The following is a 27,307-nucleotide window of genomic DNA, read 5'->3' as shown; positions in this document are numbered from 1 at the left end:
TTCTGATAGATGGAAAGCTATACACTTTCAATTTCTGATTAGTCTTCCCAACATAGAAACAACTGCATTTCTCACAATTAGCAAGGTGTATAACATTCTCACTTGAACATGTTGCAGAAGTCCTAAAACGAAAAATTTTCTTTGAAACAGGATGTATAAATTCAGTTTCCATATTAATATACCTGCAAAAGGAGCAGATGTTCTTCATCTCACATTGCTGCAGTCCTTACACTTGGGTAGTCCGCTGTCCTCGGTCGGCCCGAATATCAAAGTATAAGGCTGACGTCGGTCAAGGCGCATTTGACTGACATCAGGACGTCAGGGTACAAATGCGCATGACCGACGTCATATCCTCAGTCTTTTTTGCCGCATGGTCCGATGCAGAAGCAGTATTGCAAGTGCCGGTTGGCGTTCTGAAATTTTTCATTTTCGGAGTTTCAGACCGAGTCAAAGTTGGCTAAGTACCCCGTTGGGGAATATTTTAGTTTTTTCTTGCCTCAGTGGTTTACCGGATGTCAGAAAAAGTGAATAATTGTATTTCTTGTGGGAAACAGATACCGCATAGAGACTATCATACTTTGTGTATTCCTTGTTTAGGGCCTGAGCACGATGTTGTTGGGTGTCGCTCTTGTGCTAGATTTAATAAGCGCACTATAAAGAGGAGATTGGATTGTGCCAGGTTAGTCTTTGGGAAGCGGTGCAATTACAAAATGCCGTCGGATGCTCCGACGCCCGCTTCTTCGAAGAAGCGCAAGGACAAAGCAGTGAAGCCTAGGCTAGAAGAACCGTCCGTACCGGACGCCGGTTCTTTAGAGGTGTCGGTGGAGCCGGTGGTTCCACCGGAGGTTTCTTTGGGGTCCCAGGGAGAGACCTTGTTATTGCAGGATGTGGCCTCTCAGGAGGCAGGCCAGGGTGATGGGGCTTCTCAGGTTACTATTCTCCCCTCCCTGCCTAGGGTGGTTAGGCCCTCTCCTTCTGTTTCCAAGGCCTCTCCTAGAGGCAGGCCAGGTTTAGCTTCAGTTGGTGTCACCCCTAGTTCTTCTGGAACTGTGCCCAAGAAGCATATGCTTAAAATGGCAGAAGATTTGATTACTCTGATTAGGGGTTCTTTGCCCCCTCCTGATAAGAGACCTAGGGTGGAGCCTGAGCTAGGGAGTTTTGAGCAGGCTTCGGATGTTTCAGAGTCTTCGGCTGAAGACTTGCAGGAGTACTCTCCTTATTCTGATTCTGATGTGGATGATTCTACTCCTTCTGCTTCTCCTCCTGAGGATTTTTCTTTTTCAGAAACTTCATTCCATGAGGGAGCATTTTAAGTGGGAAGGTCAGGACTTCTCTGATTCCAGGAAAAGGCTTAGGGAATTTTTGTTTTTACCCCAACATAGGCCTTTGGCTATACCTCCTGTTTTGGATGTAGTGGAAGATGTTTTTACAGAGGCTTCTCTTAATCCTGATTCTTTGCCTCCTGCTCCTGTTAAACCGGATAGGTATTACAGGGTGCCTGAAGTTCATAAGTATCTTTTAAGAGTCCGAGGGCAGACCCAGAAACTGTTAGCCAGGGGCCTAAAGGTGTTAAGGCTTCTGTTGTCAAGAATCCGGTTCCTGCAGATAAAGAAGCCAGGGCCTTGGATAGATGGGGAAAGAAAGTTTATACTTCTTCCACTCTAGCTATGAGGGCTTTGAATTGCCAGTTTCACATGTTAAAATACCAAAACTATCTCCTTTCACAGTTGAAGTCTAAGGTTGATGCTCTGGCGGAAGGTATTGATTGTAAAGAGTTACAAGATTTAGTACATGTTTCTGAACAGGTGGGTAAGCATTCTTTGCAATGTGGTTTTGATGCTGTACAGGCCTCGTCTAAGGTGGCTGCCACTGGGTCAGTTCTTCGCAGGCACGCCTGGCTGAGGGATCAAAATTTATCTGACCATGTTAAAACAAGGATTTTAGATGCTCCTTTACAATCTGATGTGTTGTTTGGTTCTCCTGTTGAGGCAGTTTTAAAGAAAATGGAAGACAAGGCTAAGTCTATGCAGACTGTTAAGGATTTTTTGCAGGTTCAGCCTCCAAAGTTTAGTAGGAATTGGCCTGCTAAAGGGTGGACGTATCCTTCTTATGATTCCCAGTCTAGGGGTAGATCTAGACTGGGTAGGGGCAGAGCTCAGGGCTCTTTCAGGCCTAGAACAGGGAGTTCTCCTGCACAGTCTTCTGGTGAGGGCAGGGGTCAGTCCTTTCGTAAACAGACCCAATGACTTACCTTTTCAGCTGCCAGAGCCTTCTTGTCTGGCAGCACCTTTGGGAGGAAGGTTGGCACTTTTCAAAGAAAATTGGAGTTTAATTACCCAAGACAGATGGGTATTGGATATCATACACCAAGGTTACAGGTTTTATTTCCATACCTTACCTCCTTTCAGAGGCATGCCAGACGTTCCTCCTCAACAAAGAATAGAGGCTCACAAGCAAATTTCTCTGTTACTTCAACTAGGGGCCATACAGCCGGTCCCTATGCCAGAAGTGGGCCTAGGATTTTATTCTCGCCTGTTCCTAGTACCAAAGAAGGGGAACACGTGGAGACCAATTTTGGATTTATCTATCCTCAACACTTATCTGGACTTTCCCAAGTTCAAAATGTTGACGTTACAACAGCTTTTACCTCTGCTGGGCAAAGATCATTGGATGGTAACTTTGGATCTCAAGGAGGCTTACCTTCATGTTCCTATCAGACTAAGTTGCAGGAAGTATCTGCGTTTTCGAGCTGGGACTTCTCACTATCAGTTCTCTGCATTGCCCTTTGGCTTATCTACTGCGCCCAGAGTGTTCACGAATGTTCTGGCTCCAGTGATAGCTTTCTTCAGGCTAAAAGGAATACAGATCTATCCTTATTTGGACAACTGCCTGATTCTGGCTCAAGGAAGGGAAGAGCTTCTTCATCATTTGGAATATGTGATAGCAGTGCTAAGATGCCTGGGGTATTCTGTGAACGAAATAAAGTCCAGTCTAGTACCCTCTCAGGACATGTGCTTTCTGGGTGTAAGACTGAATACAGCATCCCAGATGGCCTTTTAACCCCAGACAAACAAAAGAGTCTTTCCCTTTACTTCCATCAACTATCTCATCAGTCCGGGCTGACTGCAAGGACAGTCCTTCAAGCCTTAGGGTTCATGGCATCTTGTATTCTGGTGCTTCCCAATGCCAAACTGCATATGAGGAAGCTGCAATGGTATCTCAAAATGTATGGACACAGCACTGCCAGGATCTGGACACTGTCATTCAAATAATACCTTGCATTCAAAAGGAATTTTTGTGGTGGGCTCAGGAATGTCACCTAAACAAGGGACTCTCTGTGACCCGGCCAGAGGCGAGTCAGATTTTAACGACAGATGCCTCAGACAAAGCTTGGGGAGCTCATCTAAATGGAAAGTGGATACAAGACAAGTGGCCTGCCAGACTACAACATCTACATATCAACCTGAAGGAGATGTTAGCAGTCCAGTTTGCATTGATAGCTTTCAAGGATTTACTTCTTCCAGGGCAGGTGTTGATTCTAACAGACAACACAACTGTCATGTGGTACATCAACAAGCAAGGGGAACGCATTCTTATCCTCTATGCAGGCAAGCAATGATTTTGTGGGAGACTGCTCTCAGTTTACAGCTCAATCTTCAGGCAAGGTTTCTGCCAGGAGCACAGAACTCCTTAGCAGATGTGTTGAGCAGACGAATTATGGATCCCCACTAGTGGAAATTGGATCCTCATGTATTTCAGAAATTGACAGTGTCATGGGGAACTCCAGACATAGATCTGTTCGCTTCTCCACTAAACCATCAGCTGCCAAAGTTTTGCACGAAAAGGTTTCATCCCACAGCTTGGAAAGTGGATGCTCTTTCTTTCAATTGGAGCAATCTTCATGTGTATGCCTTTCCACCTCTGCCTCTCCTCCCAAAGGTACTTCTGAAGGTCAGACAAGACAAGCCAAGGATGATTTTAATAGCTCCAGATTGGCCTCGACAGCACTGGTACCCATTACTGAAGTCTGGTACGGAAGCCTCCATGGCCTTTGCCTTCGATTCCACACCTGTTGTCGCAGGAGGACAGCCATTTGCTCAATGTCAAACTTCACTCTCTTCACCTAACAGCCTGGCATATTCTGTTTTGAACCATAGAGGGTCTCAACTTCCACAACAAGTTTTGAATGTGATTTTGGAAGCTAGAAGGCCTAGTACAAGGAAAGTGTACGCAGATAAATGGAAGAGATTTTTATTTTGGAGTGCAGCAAAGGATTTTGATGTTTCTGAGCCTAATTTAAGTGTGGCTCTTCAATATCTTACTGAGTTACTGGACAAAGGTTTGTCCTTCTCTTCTATTAAGGTTCATGCTGCAGCAATTTCAGCTCACTATGAATGTGACCCTCCATTGTTTTCTCATCCTTTGTTCAAGCAATTTCTTAGAGGGGCAAAGAATATAAGACCCCCACGAAGAGCTCCTACTCCTGCTTGGGATCTCAATTTTGTGTTGGAGAAACTCACTCTACAACCTTTTGAGCCTGCAGCTACTTCTGAGTTGAAATATTTATCATGGAAGACTGCCTTTTTGTTGGCCATTACCTCTGCAAGAAGGGTTTCTGAATTACAGGCCCTTATGGCGGTTGAGCCTTTCTTGATTTTTCCATAAGGATAGGGTATCTTTGCGTACTAATCCTTCCTTTATGCCTAAGGTGGTTTCTAGTGTGGCTTTAAACCAAACTATTCATTTGCCTACTTTTTATGCAAATTCCCAAAATAAAGGGGAAAAGATTTTGCACACTTTAGATGTACACAGGCAGTTGCGATATTATTTGGACAGAACTAAAGGGTTCAGGCAGTCTCAGCAGTTGTTTGTTTCTTTTGCTTTGAGTTCTCAGGGCAAGCCTGTGTCAAAACAAACTATTTCTAAGTGGATTGGGTTTTGCATTGCTTTCTGTTATTCCCATCATGGCAAGGAGGTTCCAGCTGGGATTAGGCCTCATTCCACTAGGGCTACTGCCACTTCGACAGCCTTTTGAGGAGTGGCAACCAAGGATATTTTGGAGGCAGCTACTTGGAGTTCAGTGCATACTTTCTCTAGGCATTATCACCTGCCACTTTACTCTAAATCCAGGGCTGGTTTTGCCACTGCTGTTTTGCAGGGCATTTTGGCAGCTCCTGCTTCCTTGTAGTTTGGCCATCCTCCCTTACCTCTCCTTTGGGATTCTACCCAAGTGTAAGGACTGCAGCAATGTGAGATGAAGAACATAGTACAGTTTTGTAAAAACCAAAAAGCAACGGTTGCTGGTGTACCACGGCACAATCACAGTTCTTTTCAAAGTCTCTATTCTCCAACGTTAATAATCACCACGTTGAAACGGCAGTAAAGAGTAAAATCCTTTTAATAACAGTAAGCGCTTTCGCCATTCGGCTTCTTCAGACTGTATAACACATAATCAAAATTCAAACACTTATTTAAGTACTATAACATTTGTTCTCATTGGTTAAAATTAATAGGTCTTTATGTGTAAAATATTCCGATTCAAACTGGAAATCACTATAAAAATATTTACATAGACATGAACGTAATTATGTACTCAGCAGCAATACATCACTAAAACCTCAAACTCAATTAACTGTTGAGTATCTAAGTACATTTACCTTCGTTCATTGCAATAGCAGATGTCATATTCAACGTTGTTATTGCAACAACGTAACAGCTTCGCATTACTGTAGTTTAAACAAAGGTAACAGAACTAAATGCATCAATGCAGAAACCTGATGTCACTGCGTCAGTTGTTAAAATAAATTGACGTCTCATGAGTACGTCTTTTTAAAAATGCAACTTATAACAGCATATTAATATCTTAAAGATCTCAAACCAAACAAAACAAAGCATACATAAAGAAGAAGCATACATAAAGATCGCATATCTCTGTACACATACACAAAATCTAAAAGCAATGCTTAAAAATACAGGTATACTGTTTATGTAACTAAAGACTGTTCAATACCTATGTAAAAACTGAATAAATCTGTATATAACATTTAATATAACCCTTGGCTGGTGAAAATGAAGAGCGCAGTTGGTAAGATATACTCATTAAAATGCTACAACATAGGTGGCGTGCGTCTGCCTATGCGGGTTCACCAACACATAAGGGAAACTTCAATTCAAATTATTAAAGGTGTTGAAACACAAAAACCTCATAAAGTATGCTGGAGATGCGGAATAAGCCCTCTAATGCATAATATGGTGATTCAAATGAATAACTAAAGATATCTAATACCATCGTGTACGTCAAAACACATGAGCTAGTGGTTGCAGGAGCAAAAATGTAGATAGATAAAACAATAATATCCACAAGGGTGTAAAAATAGACACAGCTTTAAAGAAAGACTATTAAAAATGTGGTGGTATATCTGTGTGTGGGGAACAAAGGTTTAGTATCAAAAGGGCACATATCACTACTGATTACCCTAAATGGGGTTCCATGTATACTATGGGGGTCCATATACACTTAATAGCATGCAAGGGGGTACGAGTGAATGTATTTACCAAGGTTGCCAGAAGTTATCTACATCTCTAAGTGTCCCTTAAGGGTATACATAGTAAATAATTCCTAATGTTTCGGTGCCCGCAGTTTCCTTTTCCTGAGAAAGGGTTTAATTTGAACCTTATCATTAAGGCCCGGATGTTGGTCCGCCCTGAGTCTAATAATCCACTTCATTTCATTCTCGAGGGTATAATTAATTATATCTCCACCTCTCATGTCAGATACAATCTTCTGAATGATAAAAAACTTAAAGGTATGGCTAGTTCCTAGTTCTTTGTGGTGTTTAGCCAGGGCGTTGAACATCGAGCCTACCCTTATATGATATGTGTGTTCCCTAATGCGTTCCTTCAATGACCTGTTGGTTTTGCCAACGTAGAACGCTGGACACACTTCACAAACAGCAATATAAACTATATTCAAACTATTACAGTTGGTATTTGTCTTAAAGTTATATATTCGTTTTGTGATAGGGTGGGTAAAAATTGTTGTTTCATCAATGTATGTACACTGATTGTACTTGCCACACGGTGTCGTATTAGTGGTGTGCATATTCTGCCTATGTGTACTAAGGTGATTCCTTGGTTTACATAGTAGTCTCCTCAAATTGGGTTGATTCTTATATACTACATTTAAATTGGATCCTACTATATCCTTAATGTCCTTATCCAGTAACAAGATGTCCCAATGTTTCTCCATAATCTGTCTCACATTCATTGAATCTCTTGTAAACAACATAGATGCTCTATTAACATTCATAGATAATGGTACATCACTCATCCCCATGTTTGGGAGTGGTTCGGAGAAATATGGTTTTGCCTTATTCTCCCTGATGGCATTAACATTTAATGTAGTGCGCTCGAAAGCTGTGATGTCATAGCCCCTCTTCGTAAATTTGTTCTTCAATTCAGCCAATTCTTTGGCATAGCCTTCCTCTGTTGGATTCAACCTCGAGGCCCTAATAATCTGGCCCTTCATCACATTGTTGAAAACATATTTGGGATGCATGCTGTCCTTGTGCAAAATGGTGTTCCTATGGCATAATTTTCTGTGCACTGAAGTGTTTAATAGCCCATTATTTAACCTGTTAATATTCACATCTAAATAAGAGATCTGGTTATATGAGTAACTTGTAGTGAATCTCAAAAAATTTGTAGAGTTATTCATGTCAGTTATGAATCTCAATAATGTATCTATATCACTTCTCCAGATAAAAAAGAGGTCATCCACGAATCTACGATAAATGCCTACGTGTTCCTTAAAAAGTTGGGACTCGAAAAGAAAAGCCTCCTCCCATTGAGCCATGACTAGGTTGGCGTAGCTGTTGGCACAAGACGTGCCCATTGCTACGCCATCCTTTTGCAAAAAGAATTCCTCACCAAACATAAAAATGTTGTTGGTTAAAACAATTTCCAGTAATAGTGCAATGAATTCTATTTTCTCAGGGGTAAAGTCAGAGTGGGTCTTCAAATAATCTTGAACGTATTGTATCCCTATATCATTGGGGATGACAGTGAAAAGACTCACTACATCTAAAGTTACTAATAAATAAGATGCATTATCGTCCAAACACTTCGTGTAAGAGTATAAATCCAATAAAAACTGTTTACTGTCCCTCAGGATGAAACAGTTTTTATTCACTAACGGTCTTAAATGGTATTCAATAAAGATCGACAGTGGTTCAGTCACCCACCCTTGTCCTGATACAATCGGTCTCATGGGGGGTTCTGTATGTGATTTATGAACTTTAGGGAGGCCTTGTATGATTGGAATGAGAGGGTTACATACTCTAAAATAATTATATACTTCCTTAATGATGTTGTTAGATGCTAATAATTCATCAAGTGTATAAAATATCTGCATAACTTTCTCCTTAACAACTTCTATATTTATTTTTAAATAAGAGGAGGAGTCTTCCAGAAGGAGAAACATTCTCCTATCATAGTCTACGATGTCCATCAGTACTATAGGTCCTCCTTTATCAGCAGGTCTGATCACCAGATTATTGTCATTTCTTAAGTCATTAAGTGCTTGCCTATGTTTATAACTCAAATTATGTTTGTATTTGACATTCTGTGTATCTTCAAAGTAAGTGTGTATGTCATTTTCTATCATTCTTGAATAGACATCAAGGAGAGGATGTAACTGAGGAATATACACACTGTTGGGTTTAAAGTTACCAGTAGTCTGTTTTTCAGCAGTATTACCAAACTCTAATTTTAATTGAATATTTCTTACAAACATCTTAGAGTCCACTATATAATCAACAATATTTCCTCTTTTAGTGGGTATGAAGCTAAGGCCCTTATTCAAAAGTTCCTCTTCATGTGCACTGAGTGTCCTACTAGAAAGATTCACAACTAGCGAATCGACTTCTCCCACATTCTTTTCAATGTGGGCCCTTGCTGTTCCCCTCCAGATCCCTTCCTTTTTTGCCTGCCCCTGCTCATCGATCTCGTTCTCCCTATATGCTGTTTGTGTGCTATAGGGAAAGGGGTATTGGTGCTGGTATGAGGTGATGGATTAGAATGGGGGATACCACTCTGTATAGTTTTCCTCCTTACGACTACTTCCTCTTGTCCGTTCATGTTACTTGGATTATTGACATCAAGAGGAGTTGTCGTTAACGATCTATTTACACCATTTGGCTCTCTTACACTATCACTCTCAACACTTGAGTTGTCAGCATTTTTCCCTTCATCTTCCTGAAATACAATTTCAGTGTAAGAGACATTCCTTCGTTTGTTACCACTTGTATTAGCATGAACATTGGTGTTAGCATTTCTAGTATCAGGTGGTCCAATAGGACAATGTGCACGACTTGGTGCATTCACCCCTGTAAATACACCAGTTGTGCCATCATTATTAACATTTCTTTTAACCTGCGTATTGTTGGTATTGTTGTCAATAACATTAAACCGTTCTCTAGGCCAGGTAAATACATTAGAATTCCTAAAATCCCTCACATCTCTCAAAATCTTATTTTTCTTTTGTTCTATTAACCTTCTCTCAAATACCATTACATTATCTATAATTCTTTCTATTTTTGTATCAATATTAATATTAGCATACTTTTTCATGATCACATCAAATAAGTTGTTTACTTTTAATCTCAAACTTTCTTCTTCTGGTGTATGAAAATTTATCAACAGTTTCATATAACTATAGCTAAGCTCCATATTGAGTTGTTGCCATTGAAAAAGTAAGTCCGGAAAACTGTCACCTGAAGTAGGCATTTTCAAAATCCGTAATCCACGTGGAATAATGCGTTTTTCTAAGCAGGCCTCAAAATAATGCCGTTGAATTTGTAGTTTCTTAAGTTTTATTGTCTCATTCTCTAACAAAAGCAGTTCTTCTAACATAATCACAGATCCCTCGCTGTTGTTGGCGCCATCTATTGAGCCGGAAGCCGGCTCGTACGCAAGTAGCAGATTTTCACTGCCGGTCACACAAGCTTGGAACCGTTCGGTTCTATTGTTGAAATTCTGCATCTGTGGTACATAAGGTAGTTCAATGTTTTGAATAGCATTGTCGGCCATCCCCGCTGGCTTGGAGTATAACGGAAAAAGTTCAATAATGTCACAAAACTACTCCAAGACTTGGGGTGTAACACCAGCAGGAACAAGTAAGTAAAAACCAAAAAGCAACGGTTGCTGGTGTACCACGGCACAATCACAGTTCTTTTCAAAGTCTCTATTCTCCAACGTTAATAATCACCACGTTGAAACGGCAGTAAAGAGTAAAATCCTTTTAATAACAGTAAGCGCTTTCGCCATTCGGCTTCTTCAGACTGTATAACACATAATCAAAATTCAAACACTTATTTAAGTACTATAACATTTGTTCTCATTGGTTAAAATTAATAGGTCTCTATGTGTAAAATATTCCGATTCAAACCGGAAATCACTATAAAAATATTTACATAGACATGAACGTAATTATGTACTCAGCAGCAATACATCACTAAAACCTCAAACTCAATTAACTGTTGAGTATCTAAGTACATTTACCTTCGTTCATTGCAATAGCAGATGTCATATTCAACGTTGTTATTGCAACAACGTAACAGCTTCGCATTACTGTAGTTTAAACAAAGGTAACAGAACTAAATGCATCAATGCAGAAACCTGATGTCACTGCGTCAGTTGTTAAAATAAATTGACGTCTCATGAGTACGTCTTTTTAAAAATGCAACTTATAACAGCATGTTAATATCTTAAAGATCTCAAACCAAACAAAACAAAGCATACATAAAGAAGAAGCATACATAAAGATCGCATATCTGTGTACACATACACAAAATCTAAAAGCAATGCTTAAAAATACAGGTATACTGTTTATGTAACTAAAGACTATTCAATACCTATGTAAAAACTGAATAAATCTGTATATAACATTTAATATAACCCTTGGCTGGTGAAAATGAAGAGCGCAGTAGGTAAGATATACTCATTAAAATGCTACAACATAGGTGGCGTGCGTCTGCCTATGCGGGTTCACCAACACATAAGGGAAACTTCAATTCAAATTATTAAAGGTGTTGAAACACAAAAACCTCATAAAGTATGCTGGAGATGCGGAATAAGCCCTCTAATGCATAATATGGTGATTCAAATGAATAACTAAAGATATCTAATACCATCGTGTACGTCAAAACACATGAGCTAGTGGTTGCAGGAGCAAAAATGTAGATAGATAAAACAATAATATCCACAAGGGTGTAGAAATAGACACAGCTTTAAAGAAAGACTATTAAAAATGTGGTGGTATATCTGTGTGTGGGGAACAAAGGTTTAGTATCAAAAGGGCACATATCACTACTGATTACCCTAAATGGGGTTCCATGTATACTATGGGGGTCCATATACACTTAATAGCATGCAAGGGGTTACGAGTGAATGTATTTACCAAGGTTGCCAGAAGTTATCTACATCTCTAAGTGTCCCTTAAGGGTATACATAGTAAATAATTCCTAATGTTTCCTTTTCCTGAGAAAGGGTTTAATTTGAACCTTATCATTAAGGCCCGGATGTTGGTCCGCCCTGAGTCTAATAATCCACTTCATTTCATTCTCGAGGGTATAATTAATTATATCTCCACCTCTCATGTCAGATACAATCTTCTGAATGATAAAAAACTTAAAGGTATGGCTAGTTCCTAGTTCTTTGTGGTGTTTAGCCAGGGCGTTGAACATCGAGCCTACCCTTATATGATATGTGTGTTCCCTAATGCGTTCCTTCAATGACCTGTTGGTTTTGCCAACGTAGAACGCTGGACACACTTCACAAACAGCAATATAAACTATATTCAAACTATTACAGTTGGTATTTGTCTGAAAGTTATATATTCGTTTTGTGATAGGGTGGGTAAAAATTGTTGTTTCATCAATGTATGTACACTGATTGTACTTGCCACACGGTGTCGTATTAGTGGTGTGCATATTCTGCCTATGTGTACTAAGGCGATTCCTTGGTTTACATAGTAGTCTCCTCAAATTGGGTTGATTCTTATATACTACATTTAAATTGGATCCTACTATATCCTTAATGTCCTTATCCAGTAACAAGATGTCCCAATGTTTCTCCATAATCTGTCTCACATTCATTGAATCTCTTGTAAACAACATAGATGCTCTATTAACATTCATAGATAATGGTACATCACTCATCCCCATGTTTGGGAGTGGTTCGGAGAAATATGGTTTTGCCTTATTCTCCCTGATGGCATTAACATTTGTTGATTGAGAATTCACTGTTTCTAGTGTTGCAGCATACTCGAAGCAGTTTGAATAACACAGGATGTTAATGTAACTGTATTAGCTGTAACAGGAAGAAAATCATGTAGTTCTAACAGTGTTTCCCACTCAAGTTGACTGGGTAGTTCGTTCCCCATTCACTACTGTATTGCATGTAGAAGTTTGACCATTAACAGGATTACTATTTAAACAGTTGTTTTCTTTTGTTTTAGAGAGATTAGGTTCATCCCTCTTAGACCACTGAAACACATTGCCATTTTTAAGTCCTGAAGATCTCTCCGGAATTTTTTTCTTTACTGCTATGAGCTTGTTTTCAGTGTGTTTCAATTTTTCAAGCATATGTTGGAACTCTTGAGAAATGGAGTTAAAGGAAAACTCCACCCTCTCATACTGTTTAACTCAGTTGTTAGGTTTCTTTTCTCCCTACAACATGGTTCCAGCATTGTGTAGGTACCAGAAACCTGCTTGCACTTTTTAAAACTTTTAATGTTAAGTTGTCTATCTCGCCCTCATTCTTGCTGGATGGGTTCGGAGCCGATCCTCGGCTCCGACTCGGCCACTCTAAAAGCTCGAGAGCTAGTTCCACCGGCTCGAGGCTCCCCTATATCCCGCAATGCTAGGCGGTAACTCCTCAGATCTCATTTGCCGCTACAGCGATCGAGGTGCGTTCCTACCGGCTCAGGTTAGTTTTTGAAAAGATACTAGTTTTCTTAGCTTTTTTCCCCTTTTTTAAGTTGGTTTTTCTAAATAGTTATATTGTGAAGTAGTTCCATCCCATTCCCTGTTAACATAACTGAGTCTGCTCCGATCAAGTTGTCGGAACTGACATCTAGAAAAAGGTCCCGATCTCCATCTATCGGCTCCGTTCATTCGGCTCCAGCATCACCTTTGCTGTCTGAACGGAGCCATAGATCCCACTCTTCTAGGTCTTCCAGGTTATCGGACCATGACCTTCAGAGAGTAGTGAGTCGACTTCTTAAGTCCGAGGCACTAGCCCAGATGCTTCAAAGTCCGACTCAACAGTCGAGAACTATTCCCATCACTCAAAATGTTCCTCTGACTCTTGAGTTCGGAGCCGGGGCGACTCGGACCCGAGACTGTGGTGGCGTCGGAACCGATACCTTTGTCTTCGGTTCCGTCGTCTGCTCCGATGTCTTCCTTGGAAGAATCTCGGTGCCGGACTTCCCTCGTCGGCTCCGAGGGGGCTAGTGGCATCGGACCCTTGTCCGACCCCGCTCTCCCTCTCGGTGCTTCGGCGCTGGTGAGTTCGGCTCCGACATTGGCCTCGGAGCCATCACTGTCGGTGCCGGGGGAGGGTTTCAGTTTTTCGGAACGGAGACCTCCGGCTCTGCTTGACAGGGGTGCCTTCGAGGTCATGAGGAGCGTGTTAGAACCAGGTTCAACTCCACAGTCGGCTCCTTCTGCCCCTCCCTCCATGGTGCCTCCGGTGATTTCTACTCACTCTCTCATCCCCGACCGTAGAGAGCCAGCTCCTCAAGTTTCCCCAGTGGGGATCTCCTCCTCTTCCGAGGCCTCTCCTGACCCAGTAGGAGAGCCCCCTAGGAAGAAGAGGCAGTGCAAGAGGAAGCAGATTGATTCCCCTGAGTCTGTCACCTCTGACACTGATTTAGAGGATTCTGAAGGTTCCCCTCGTTCCCCCTCTGAAGATGTCTCCTTTGCAGACATCCTTGAAATCTTAAAACAGAGGGGGAATTGGCCAGCCCTCAACCCTTCAGAGGATGAATCAGTGTATCTTGAGGCGTTTGGCTCTCGCCCTTCCACCTCCTGGGTGTCCCCCTCCCTTTGACCCCCTTATGCAAGTGGTGGCAAAGAAGGCTTGGGTGGCTCCTGATGCAGTGGAACCCACCCCCAGGAGACCATCAAAATTCATTACGGCCCCCAAGGACAAAGAATTTTTAAACAAAGGCGTCTCTGTTGATGCTATGGTGGTGGCTGCGGCCACCAAGAAGGAGTTAGCTGATCCTTCAGTGCCTGTTCATCCTCCTAACAAGGAGTCTAGGTCGATGGACAGGTATGGGAAGCGGATGTTCTCGTCAGCGACCTTTACTATGAGATCGCTGAATTACCTGTGTCATTTTACTCGTCTTCAGAGGGATTTGCTCAAGGAAGCGAGTGAAATGTTGAAGGACCCCACAGCTGCGGGTTTTCAGGATAGAATGAACTCTCAACTGGCATCCCTTAATTCTATAACTAACTCCTCCATGTGCCTCCTTTCATATGCGGCGGATGGAGCAAGTAGAGCGGCAGGTACAGGTGTAGCCTTGCGTAGGCACGCCTGGATGCGGCTTTGTAACTTTGCGGACCCTTTCAAGGCGTCCTTCACTAATTCCCCCTTTGACGGATCATCCCTCTTTGGTCCTCAAGTGAAGGAAACCCTGACTAGGTGCGAGACTGATGGCAAAACTCTCTCTGCCGTCGGAGTCCGTTTTTCTACTCCTTCTAGACCTTACCCCAAAGGCCAGAAGGGGGGAAAGATGTGGTTCCCCAAACAATCTCAAGGAGATTTGCCTGACGCACAGAATCGATTCCCCTCTAGAGGCAGAGGGGGTAACAATAATGGTAGACGCCATCCTAGAGGCAGAGGGGGCCTGCAGAATCAGGGCAGTCAAGAATCTTTTTCCGACAAGGCCTTTCAGCATCCCTGAGGTGTTGCCTGACTGTCCACCTTCGGAGGCAGTTGGGGGAAGATTGTCGCTGTACCCAGAAGCCTGGCTATCCCTAACTCAAGACAAGTGGGTACAGTCTATCATTTCTGAAGGCTACAGGAATCCCTTTCCTTTTCATTCCGAAGCAATCCAAAAAATCCCTTCCAGACATTCCACCCAGTCAAAGGGAGCAAGCAGCATTAGAAATTTCAAAGCTACTCGCAAAAAGGGCCATTCAACCAGTTCCAGCAGACCAAACAGGATCCGGAATCTACTCCAAATTCTTTTTGGCTCCAAAGAAAACAGGGGACTGGAGACCCATTCTGGATCTCAGCAACTTGAACAAATTTGTCAAGAAAACAAAGTTCCGGATGGTCACGCTGCAGTCCATTCTACCCCTTTTGGGGCGGGACAACTGGATGTGCTCGATAGATCTCCAGGACGCGTACTATCACATCAGAATGAGTCGACGCTCCAGGAGGTTTCTCCACTTCAGGCTGGGAACCAGTCATTTTCAATTCAGAGCCCTGCCCTTTGGTCTCACTACAGCCCCCCCGAGTGTTTACCAAATGCATGGCAGTGGTAGCCTCTCATCTGAGACGACAAGGATTCCAGGTGTTTCCTTATTTAGACGACTGGCTCCTTACAGCCCCCACCAAGCATCTTTTACTTCTCGCCAGAGACTACACCTTTCACACATGTCAGGCACTAGGCATTTCAATAAACTATGAAAAGTCTGTCTTTTCACCTTGTCGTACTATTACCTTCATAGGCGCAAATCTAGACACAGTCAATATGTCAGCCAGACTCACAGAGCAGAGAATAGCAGACATACACAGACAGGTCTCTTGTCTTGCAGAGCAACAAAGTCAAAGCCAGACTGATCCTGAAAGTCTTAGGGATTATGGCAGCGGCCATCCCCCTTCTACCATTAGCTCGCTTCCATATGAGAATTTTACAATGGATGCTTTTCACACAATGGTCTTACCAAAGACTTCCAATGTCCCATCCTATTCAGATAACTCAATCGTGCAGGAATCATCTCTCTTGGTGGATCACATCTCCCCAGCTCCTCCTAGGGAGACCTTTTGTCCCTCCCCCTCCGGTTGCTACAGTGACAACGGATGCCTCCCTGATCGGGTGGGGGGGGGGGCATTACCAGGGCAGGACAGTCCAGAGCATGTGGCAACCGTTCGAGTGCCACTTGCACATAAACGTCCTAGAGATGAGAGCAGTGCTTCTAGCGTTGCAAGCTTTACAAGACTCTCTTCTCAAGGGAACTATAGCAGTTCAGACAGACAACATGTCTGTAGTGTGGTACATCAACAAACAAGGCGGAACCAGATCTTACCCCCTAGGTCGAGAGGCACTCGGACTGTGGCAATGGGCGATTTCTTCTCAGCGATTTCTGTTAGCAACGCACATCCCCGGGAGGTCCAATGTGATTGCAGACAAATTGAGCAGGGCTATTCTCATGCCTCACGAGTGGTCTCTGAAGAATTCAGTGTTGGAGAAAGTTTTTCGAAAGTGGGGCCGGCCTTGCTGCGACCTTTTTGCTACTCCCCAAAACAGCAAGTGTGGCGATTTTTTTCACCCTCTTTTCCCAACCAGGCCACCCCAGCAGAGACGCTCTAGTGCACGTTTGGCCCCGGGGACTTCTGTATGCTTTTCCTCCCTTCCCACTGATATCTCAGCTGATACAGAAAGCCATCGCTCAGGAAGCTTCCATGATCCTCATTGCCCCTTACTGGCCTCGACAGGTTTGGTTCCCATTTCTCCACCTCTATCTGTTGGAGCAACCTTGGCATCTGGACCCAGTTCCAGACCTCTTGACCCATCAGTCGGGTCAGTTGCACCACTCCCTTCCTTTTCTGAACCTCACAGCATGGTTCCTCCAATTCCAACTTTAGCCAGGCTTCCTCTGATATCTCACTCAGAGATATCTTGATAGCCTCTCATAAATCTTCCACTCGGAAGATTTATCATAACAAGTGGAAACGTTTTTCCTATTGGGCGCAGTCAAAGAATATAGATCCTTTCACTGCTTCCATTCAATCAGCTCTAGACTTTCTAGCCGAACTTTTCCACTCAGGTTCGTCTCCGTCTACCATTAGAGTTCAGTTGGCAGCAATTTCGAACTTTCATGTTGGAGTCTCAGAGTCCTCCATTATGTCTCTCAAACTCTGCAAAGCCTTTTTAAAGGGAGTTTTTCTCCTCAAACCACCCATCAGAGATCCTCCTCCCCAATGGGATCTCAAATTGGTTCTGACGTCCTTAATTCTTTCCCCCTTAGAACCTGCGGCTTCATGTTCAATACAGTTACTTTCTTGGAAAACACTATTTTTAGTAGCTATCACTTCAGCTAGAAGAGTCTCTGAACTCCATGCTCTGTGTAGTCGACCCCCTTATCTTGTATTCCATAAGGATAGGGTGTCCTTACGTACTAACCCGTCTTTTTTGCTCAAGGTAGCTTCACTGGCAAATTTGAATCAAACCATTGAGCTTCCTGTTTTCTTCCCTAATTATTCTAATAGGTCAGAACAAAAGTTACACTGTTTAGATATTCATCGCCAACTTGGGTACTATTTAGACAGGACCAAACAATTCAGGAAATCTGACCAACTGTTTGTTTTAATTGTATTTATTTTTATTTTATTTTACATTTGTTGACCGGGCTAGTCTAGCTGGATACATGTCCATTTTCAGTAGAGGCCCGGGGAGAAAAACTCCAAAGAACAGAGGTACATAAACAAAAAAGCAGAGCAAGTAATGATTATTATACACATAGGCAAATAAAGCAAACAAGTAGGTTTTACATTTTGTTTAAAAGAGGTTCAAACTTATGTAGATGGTCTAACATGGCTACATTGTGAACCCTTAAGGATTTGGGTTGGGTAGAGGCTTAGGTGGGCCTGGGACATTTGCTGTTAGTCTGGATTGGAGCAAGGGCATAGCCATTGGGACTTTAGGAATTCTTTGAGGTGTTTTTTGAATTGGTAATGAGAGGTCATGAGTCTTAAGTTGTTTGGGAGGGAATTCCAGGATTTACCAATGGAATTGGCATAGAGAGCTTCACCTCCCGAGTTGTTAGATCTGATGGTCTGTACTTGGAGACTTTTGGATGACCTGAGGGACGTAAGGTTGGAGTAGGGGGTAAGTATTTTGCTCAGTGAGGGGGTTTTGTCTGGATGGTTGATTGTTTTAAATGCCTCAGTGAGTTGGTTGAGTTTGAGAATGTTGGGCAGTTCTAACCATTCCAGTGTCCTTAGGTTTAGGCAGTGATGGGTGCGATAGGGCATTCCTGTTATGAATCTGGCTATATGGCTATAGGTTGTAGATAGTTTAGTGAGCTCTCTCTTGTTAAGGAAGGAAAATATCGGGGAGGCATAAAGGAGTGTGGAGAGGAGGTTGGTCCGGGCGATAGTTAGCTTGGTGTGCGGGCTTAAGAAGTTCTTTATTCTATACATGGACCCGAGTTTCTTGTTTACCGACTTAATGGTCAGGCTAACATGTGTATCAAATTTAAGCTTGTTGTCTATGGTCACCCCTAGTAGTTTGGTGTGGGAGACAGGTTCGATTATGGTCCCATTGTTGGAGGACACATGGAAGGTTAGGTTGTTGGTATTAGGAGGTTCTTTTCCTTGGGAGGTAGTTGGAGTGGGGAAAAATAGAAGTAATTTGGTTTTGGTTGGGTTAAGTAAGAGTTTTAGTTCCGAGAACCATTTTTCGACTGTGGTAAAGCAGTTTTGGGTTGTGACTTGGAGTTTGGCGAGATAGACGTCAGAGCAGATCAAGGTGGAGTCATCTGCATATTGAATACAGGTGGCTTTGGGAATGATAGAGTGTAGACCATTTATAAAGGGGGAACACCGATATTAGTGGGGAGTAGGTCTGATAGCCTGTTTTGCCACTGAACCGCCTGTTTTCTACAAGAGAGATAGGCGTTAAACCAACTTATGGTTGATTTGCTAAGGTGAAAGGTTTCCAGTGTGTGGAGCAACTGCTGGTGATTGACCATGTCGAAGGCTTTCGATAGGTCGAGAAAGAGCGCCGAGGATATTAATTTATTATTGCGGTTGTGGTTGACTTGAGTCAACAAAGGAGAGGAGAGCAGTGGTTGTGCTATGATGGGGGCGAAAACCGTGCTGAGTGTTAGACAGGAGGTTGTTACGAGTAAGATGGCTAATGAGTTGCTTGTGAACGCAGCGTTCCATGATTTTGGCTAGTGGAGACAGTATAGCTATGGGTCTATAGTTAGATGCGTCAGTGGAGGACCCTCCTTTATGGAGAGGGATGATACAAGAGATTTTCCAGATTGAGGGAATAGAAGCTTCAGTAATGGTTTGGTTGATCAAGATTGAAACGGGATAGGCTATGGCTTCAGATGCTATTTGTAAGTATTTGGCTGGGAGTAGGTCAGCCGCTAGGGTGGTTGGTTTGAGTTTTTTCAAGAGAGTACGAATATAGGAGGTGGATGCTGGTTGTAGGTTAAAGGAGGGTTGAGTTGGGTCTTTAGTTAAGGTTACAGCCGAGGGAGAAGAAGTAAGCTGACTGGCGAGGGACTGGATGGTCTCGGTAAAAAAAAAAAAAAGAGTTAAAAGTGTTGGCTATTTCTCCTGGATCTTTACCCATGAGTTTCTCAGGGGTGGGGGTGGTAGATTTACCTGGATGAAGGTGGCGATTGAATCCAGCCCAGAATTTTTTAGGGTTATGTTGGTGTTTATCTTGGAGGTGACAGAAATATTGTTTTTTATCTGACATAACGGCTGCTTTGGTTGAGTTTCTAAGCTGTAGAAACTTGATGCGATCTAGGGGGGGTTTTGTAGCTCTCCATTTGTTCCAGGCCTGGTCTCGGAGTTTAATTTTGGTTTTAGTATCTTTTGTTAGCCAAGGTGCGATTCGTTCCTTAGTTCTAGTAAGTCGCTTAGGAGCGTGAGAGTCAAGTATCTTGAGGAAAGTGTCATTGAAGTATGACACACTCTCATCTAAGGTAGAGTTTTTAGGATGGACCAATTACATGCTTTAAGGTCTGCAAGAAATTGGTCTGGGACATTTCTTACTGTTTCTAACTAGTCTGGTTGGGGGGGGGGGGTTTGTAGTCGGACATTTGTGTTTTATAATAAAGGTAATAAGGTGGTCACTAAGGTTGTTCTTATGCAGAAGGTAGAATGGGCCTTCCAGTTTCTAAAGTGTCTCTCTCTAGATGGTTTACTTCGTTGATTACCCTAGTGTATGAGATAAGACATCAACAGTTGCCATCCAAACCCAGGGCTCATTCAACTAGAGCTTTAGCCACTTCTATAGCTTTCCAAGATAGGCTGCCTATTGATTCGATTTGTTCTGCAGCTACTTGGGCTTCTCCCCATACCTTCATTTCTCATTAGAAGTTGGACTTGGCCTCTAGAGACCGAGCCAACTTTGGTTCCACTGTACTCAAGAGTCTGTTCCGATAGGGCACCCGGGACAAGGTGCTAGGCACGCGGTCCCATCCAGCAAGAATGAAGGCGAGATAGACAACTTAACATTTAGAAGTTATGTACCTACCATAACGTTCCATGTTAGTTGTCTTCTTCGCCTTCTTTCTTCCCCTCCTTCCCCTAGCCAGGACAGACCTAGAGGAGTTTTTCTTTGTTCCTTATGGAATTTTCTTGCTGGCCTTAGCTTTCAAACGAGATCTGAGGAGTTACCGCCTAGCATTGTGGGATATAGGGGAGCCTCGAGCCAGTGGAACTAGCTCTCGAGCTTTTAGAGTGGCCGAGTCGGAGCCGAGGATCGGCTCCGAACCCATCCAGCAAGAAATAAGGCGAGAAGAAGACAACTAACATGGAACGTTATGGTAGGCACATAACTTCTAATTTCCTTGCATTGGCGTCAAAGGAAGGGAAAGCTCACCTATTTTTTTTTTCTAAACAACTTCTCACATACTTTGCAGAGAAATTCTTCTCCACCTGCATGACAGATCATTGACAAAGTTAAATCTGTAGTTTACCCTGACTTCCACAGTGGTGCAGCGGTAGTGTTGCGGTGGTGCAGCGGTAGCGTTATTGCCTCACAGCAAGAGGTTCTCCCGTTCGATTCTCGGCTGGAGTGTGGGGAGTGCCTTCTGTGTGGAGTCTGCATGTCCTCCCTGCGGTTGGGTGGGCGTTCGAAAGACATGCATAAATGGGTGTGCCTTCGTTGAAGGTTGAACGTCGAGCTGGCACCTTGCATTCATGTAAATCTACTGCCAATCATTAGCGGACTGGAGTTCCGCTGTGGTGACCCCTAACCGGGAAAATCCGAAAGACAACAACAACTCTGTCAGTACTGCTGTCAATCTTAGAATCCTGCTAATGTTAGGAACACAGCAGCTAATATATATATATATATATATATATATATATATATATATATATATATATATATATATATATATATATATATAAAAAAAAAAAACGGAAAGCTGTGGAACTGTTTTCCACTGTTTTTACTGCAGAGGGCAGGAGAACTTAACACTCCTTTCATAGCAAAACAAAGCAATTAGATCAGTAAGGGGTTTAAAGGCAATTGTCAACTCTTCTGACAAATTTACATAACCAGCAACACAGTATTGAAATCCTAAGATTTAAATGTTATTTATAATAATTTATATTTTAAGAAAACTTAAATGCAGTATCGGAGATTTCTGTGACGTTTAGAGAAAAGTCAGAAATATTTTTTTCTTGTAAAGTATCAATGCATTTTCACACACAGGCCAGAATTGCAGAAAGAGAGTCAGGTGGCAACCCTATCAACTAGGTGCACTGATGCTGTTCATAAAAGGGTCTTTTATGCTTTTTTGTGACATCCTTCTACTGGGGGATGCATATCTGGTGCATGCAGATCCATTGTAAGAGATTCCCACTGACTTTGAGTCAGTCCTTAGAGTGTTAGAGTGCAACCGTAATATACAGCTGAATTTACTTTAGCATACATTTACTATGTGCCCTTGCATTAAGAACACTAAGAAAAGGAAATCAGAATTACTTAACTGTATTTAAATACACACACACACACACACACACACACACACACACACACACACACACACACACACACACACACACACTGGTATGCTTTTTTACACATGTACGTCATACACATACACATATTCAGAAACATACACACACACACATATATATATATATATATATATATATATATATATATATATATATATAATATATGTGTGTGTGTGCAATCTGTGTGCATACAATGAATTATTTATAATAAACAACATAGTATAAGCATTATTAATGTATACATTCTAGTAAATGTCGTTAAATGATTTACTTGGTCACTGTCACACATTGGCTAGGTGTTGCACATGCAATCTGGGTCAGTGTCTTTATATCAGTATTTTTTTTCTTTGAACTGCTAAGTGCATTTAATAATTATCTTTGCCAATGTAGCCTAAGCTGTGGCTGAAAAGGGTCCTGGGACCAGTTCACTTTCCTGGTTACCAAAGTATAAATGAGTTTTTGTGTCTTTCGGCTTTTCCCGGTTAGGGGTCGCCACAGCGGAACTCTGGTCCGCTGATAATTGTCAGTAGTGTTTTACATGCTGGCTTGCCGGGCCTAACGCACAACCTTCAACGAAGGAACGCCCATTTACGCATGTTGCCACACAGAATACGCTCTGAGAATCGAACGGGCAACATCTAAATGTGAGGCGACAACACTACCGCAGCACCACCACTGCAGTATGAAATAGAAAAAAGGAGCATGAACATGACAGAAATAATTGAGGAACTAGTAAAGCACATTTTAAGTCTGCATCATTCATGAGAGAGGAAAATACTCCACTGAAGGCATTGGGAAGTAGCAGACAAAGTTTAGAGTCCTACTACTTGTCACTTGTAAATGTACAAGGATCATTTACTGCTGGGAGTGTTTTCACACCTCAGCATGACAGTGTGTGTGTGTGTGTGTGGGGGGGGGGGGGGGGGTTGTCAAATCTTTTCGGACTACACAAGAGGACACTTACAAAAAACAGTTTTTTAGCTACTTTCTTGTGCTGCAAGTAGCTAACTGCTATTTATTGCACAGAACAAGCTGTGTCAGACACATAAATGAGGCTCAGTCAGGTAAACATAGAAGTGCTGCTACAGAAGGTATGTTTAGATGACGGTGCTTCACAGTCCTGCCATTCAATCTTAATGGCATGAGAAAACAGCACCACTTATGTCTAGCATGAGTCATAATAAAGAGGACTTGAAATGTATTCTGTGAAGAAGGAATGAAAGCAAGAAGACAAGATAAAGTTACCATGGCAGGCCCCATCATCCACCATTTTGAGAGAAACGTATTAAAATTGTAAAATAAGCACTTGGAATGATTTTGAGGCATTACAATAGCTCAGAAACAAAGATACAATGAAAAAAAAGTCTTGAGTTCTAAGGTGGAGTTTTCCTTTAAAGCTAGGAGAGTTCGTAATAATGTGCCTGAAGCTCTCTGATATTATTAACAAGCTCTGTTTCCATAGGGGCAAAAAATTCATTCATTACTTTTATGTAGTTGATGGGAGAGCAGTAAATTCATTTCTTGCCAACTTTTTGACAATGCAGGATATTTGTTATAACTAGGCATCTGAACTCCTCTTAAACCCCTAGGAACATTTAGATGTTCATAGTGTTTCACTGTTGCAGTCATTACACTTGGGTTATCCTGCTGGCAGGCTACTCGCAGTCGGCCTGAATTCCAAAGTCCTGGTCCGGCATCAGTTGCGGTCGCCTCTTCCCCTGACATCAGTGCGCCGGGGGTATAAAAGATGCAGCCGATGCCATTTTCTTCAGTCTTTCTTGCGGTGCAGTGCCCGAAGCAAAAGCAGTTCGCAAGTGCAGGTCGGCCGACTCCTGAGATTTTCGAAATTGAATATCAGATCCGAAGTCTTCTATAAAGCTAAGTACCCTGTTGGGGAAACTTTTTTTCTTGCTCCAGACCGATGTCAGAAAAAGTTAATTGTATTTCTTGTGGGTAGCAAATACCTCATAAGGATTTTCATTCTAAGCGTTGTCGCCTCACAGTAAGACATTGCCCTGTTAGATTCTCAGCTAAAGCGTCTTCTGTGTGGAGACATGCGTGAATGGGCATACCTTCGTTGAAGGTTGTGCATCAGAGCTGGCAACTCGGTACGTAAAAATCTACTGCCAATCATTAGCGGACCGGAGTTCCACTGTGGCGACCCCTAACCGGGAAAAGCCAAAAGCAACAACAATAACTGTATTCATTGCCTAGGTCCTGACCACAACATTGCTAGTTGTCGGTTTTGTGCTAGATTTAACCAACGCACCATTAAGCGTCGGTACGATTTTGCATTTCATTATTTTGCGGAAGGTTTAACTATATAACTACGTCGGAACAGCCGATGACCGGAGTTCATTAAAAAGCGCAAGGAAAAAGAAAAGGACAGGCATCCGAGATCCAAAACCAACGACAAAGCCTCTTCTAGGCCAGTCGCCGGTTCTCAGTGAGGCGCTTTCGCAGCCCCTGACACCCGCTACCTCAGAGCCACAGGCCGCCTCAGACTCCTACGTGGAGACAACTAGGCCTCTGGATACTCAAGGTATTGGGCCTTTGGAAACTAATCCCTCAGATGAGTCCGAAGTCGCTGAGCAGGCATCTGCTTCTGAGGGTGTTTTCAGACCTGCACAGCTTTATATCGAGCCAACTTCAGCATCCAAGACAGACTAAGACAGTTTTAAAGACAAGGAAACAAGTACAGCATTCTCCAGGACAGACTTTCATGCCTAAGAAACAGATGCTTAAAATGGCCGAAGACCTAATTACTTTGATCAGGGGTTCCCATCCCCCTCCTGATAAGAGGCCTAGGCAAGACACTGAATATATGATTCCTCTGATCAGGTTTCCATTTCCTCTGACTCCTCTTCAGAACAGGGATACTTTTTTTTTCCTCCCTATGAGGATTCTGATGCTGAAGAATCTATCCCTTCAGCTTCTCCTCCTGAGGATTACACCTTTGGGGAAACCCTGCATACCATGAGGGAGCATTTCCATTGAGAGAGCCAAGATTACTCAGATTCTAAGAAAAGGCTCAGAGACTTTCTTTTACTACCTCAGCACAGACCTCTTGCTATTCCCCCTGTTCTAGACATTGTAGATTATGTATTTTCAGAGTCCGGCCTGTCTCCCGACTCTTTACCTCCTGCACCTGTTAAGCCAGACAGATACTACAGGGTTCCAGATTCTCATAAATTTCTATATAAGCACCCTGCTGCTGACCCAGAAACTATTTCTCAGGGTCCCAAAGGATTTAAGGCTGCTACTGCAAAACACCCTGTTCCCTCAGATAGAGATTCTTGGGCACTGGACAGATGGGGGGGGGGGGGTTCACACCTCTGCTACCTTGGCTGTAAGGGTTTTAAATTGTCAGTTTCATATGCTTAAATATCAGCAATATTTGATGTCTCTGCTAAAACAGAAAATGTTGACAAATTCTGATTGTTCTGAAAACAAGGAAATGCAGGATTTATTGCATGCAACTGAACAAGTGGGAAAACATACTTTGCAATGTGGTTATGATTCACTGGGGGCCTCTTGCAGGGCCACTGTAACAGGTTCTGTCATTAGATGGCATGCTTGGTTAAAGGAACAGACTCTGCCTGATCATGTTAAAGCAAAATTATTGGATGCTCCATTACAGCATGATACTTTGGTGTTAAGGCAGAAGAGGTGTTGAAGAAAATGGAGGATAAAGCTAAATCTATGCAGACAGTAAAGGATTTCTTACAGGTACAGCCACCCAGATTTAGCAGGAACTGGCGTTCTAAGAATTGGTCCTTTCCCATGTCAGACAGGCCACAAAGAGGCAGATATAGACGCCCTAGAGGCAGAAAACAGCCCCAGGGCTCATACAGGCCCAAACAATGGGGTGCTTCTACCTCCAAAAGCGGAGAAGACAAATCACAGCCATATAGGAAACAGTCCCAATGACTTCCCTCTGCCAATGCCAAGCATTTATCTTTTGGCAGCACCCTTAGGGGGAAAGCTAGCACTTTTTTCACAAAATTTGGCACATGATCACCCAGGACAAATGGGTCTTAAATATAGTCTCTCAGGGCTACAGGTTCCACTTTCACACCCTTCCAAAGGCAAAAGGTATGCCAGACCATCAATGGGTAGAGGCACAAAAACAAGTTTCATCTCTCATGGACAAATGGGCTATTCAGCCAGTGCCACAACAAGAGCAGGGACAAGGATTTTACTCAAGACTTTTCTTAGTACCAAGAAAGGACAAAGCATGGAGACCAATTCTGGACCTGTCTATTCTAAATACTTTTCTGGACGTTCCGAAATTCAAAATGTTGACTCTGCAGCAGCTTCTGCCCATGCTGGGCAAGAAGGCCTGGCTTGTAACTTTGGACCTCAGAGGCATACCCGCATGTCCCATTCAGACAATCATGCAGAAGATACCTCAGATTCATAGCTAGCTCAATGCATTACCAATTCTCTGCACTGCCCTTTAGCTTATCTACTGCGCCCAGGGTCTTCACAAAATGCCTGGCACCAGTAATTGCATTTTGCAGACAAAGAGGAATTCAAGTATATCCCTACTTGGACGACTGCTTTATTCAAGCAGAGACAAAAGACATTCTACTAAAGCATCTGGCATTTGTAAAAGATTATTAATTTGCCTAGGGTACACAGTAAACAAAAAGAAATCAAAACTAGTACCCTCTCAAGAGATAATATTCCTGGGTGCAAGCTTAAATACAACTGCCCAGATGGCTTATCTCACACCAGACAAACAAAGGCAACTGACTTCTTACTTCGAAAGCATGGCAACAAAGACCCAGTTATCTGCAAGAAAATTTCTGCATGCTCTGGGCTACATGGCCTCCTGCATTCTGCTAATTCCATATGCCAGACTGCATATGAGGAAACTACAATGGTATCTAAAAAGTGTTTGGACTCAACATTGCCACAGCCTGGAATCATTAATTTCACTCTTTCCCTGCTTGCAACAGGGGGTTTCGTTGGTGGGCACAGGCCTGTCACCACAGCAAGGGACAGCCATTCACTTTACCCACAGCCAGGCAAACACTAACAACAGATGCATCAGATTATGCCTGGGGGGCCCACATGGCAGGAAAATGTATTCAGGGCACATGGCCCCCAAGCCAAATGCATCTTCACATCAATCAAAAAGAGATGCTAGCTGTACAAAATGCCCTGACAGCCTTCAAGGACCTACTTCATCCAGGACAGCTGCTGATAAAGACGGACAACACCACAGTTGTGTGGTACATAAACAAGCAGGGGGGCACACATTCTTACCCCCTCTGCAGACAAGCCATGA

Source organism: Protopterus annectens, chromosome 7.part1, assembly GCF_019279795.1.
Source record: "Protopterus annectens isolate FY-2018-M chromosome 7.part1, PAN1.0, whole genome shotgun sequence".
Taxonomy (NCBI): domain Eukaryota; kingdom Metazoa; phylum Chordata; order Ceratodontiformes; family Protopteridae; genus Protopterus; species Protopterus annectens.
The sequence above is the reverse complement of the archived record's forward strand: the minus strand, read 5'-3'. Positions refer to the sequence as shown.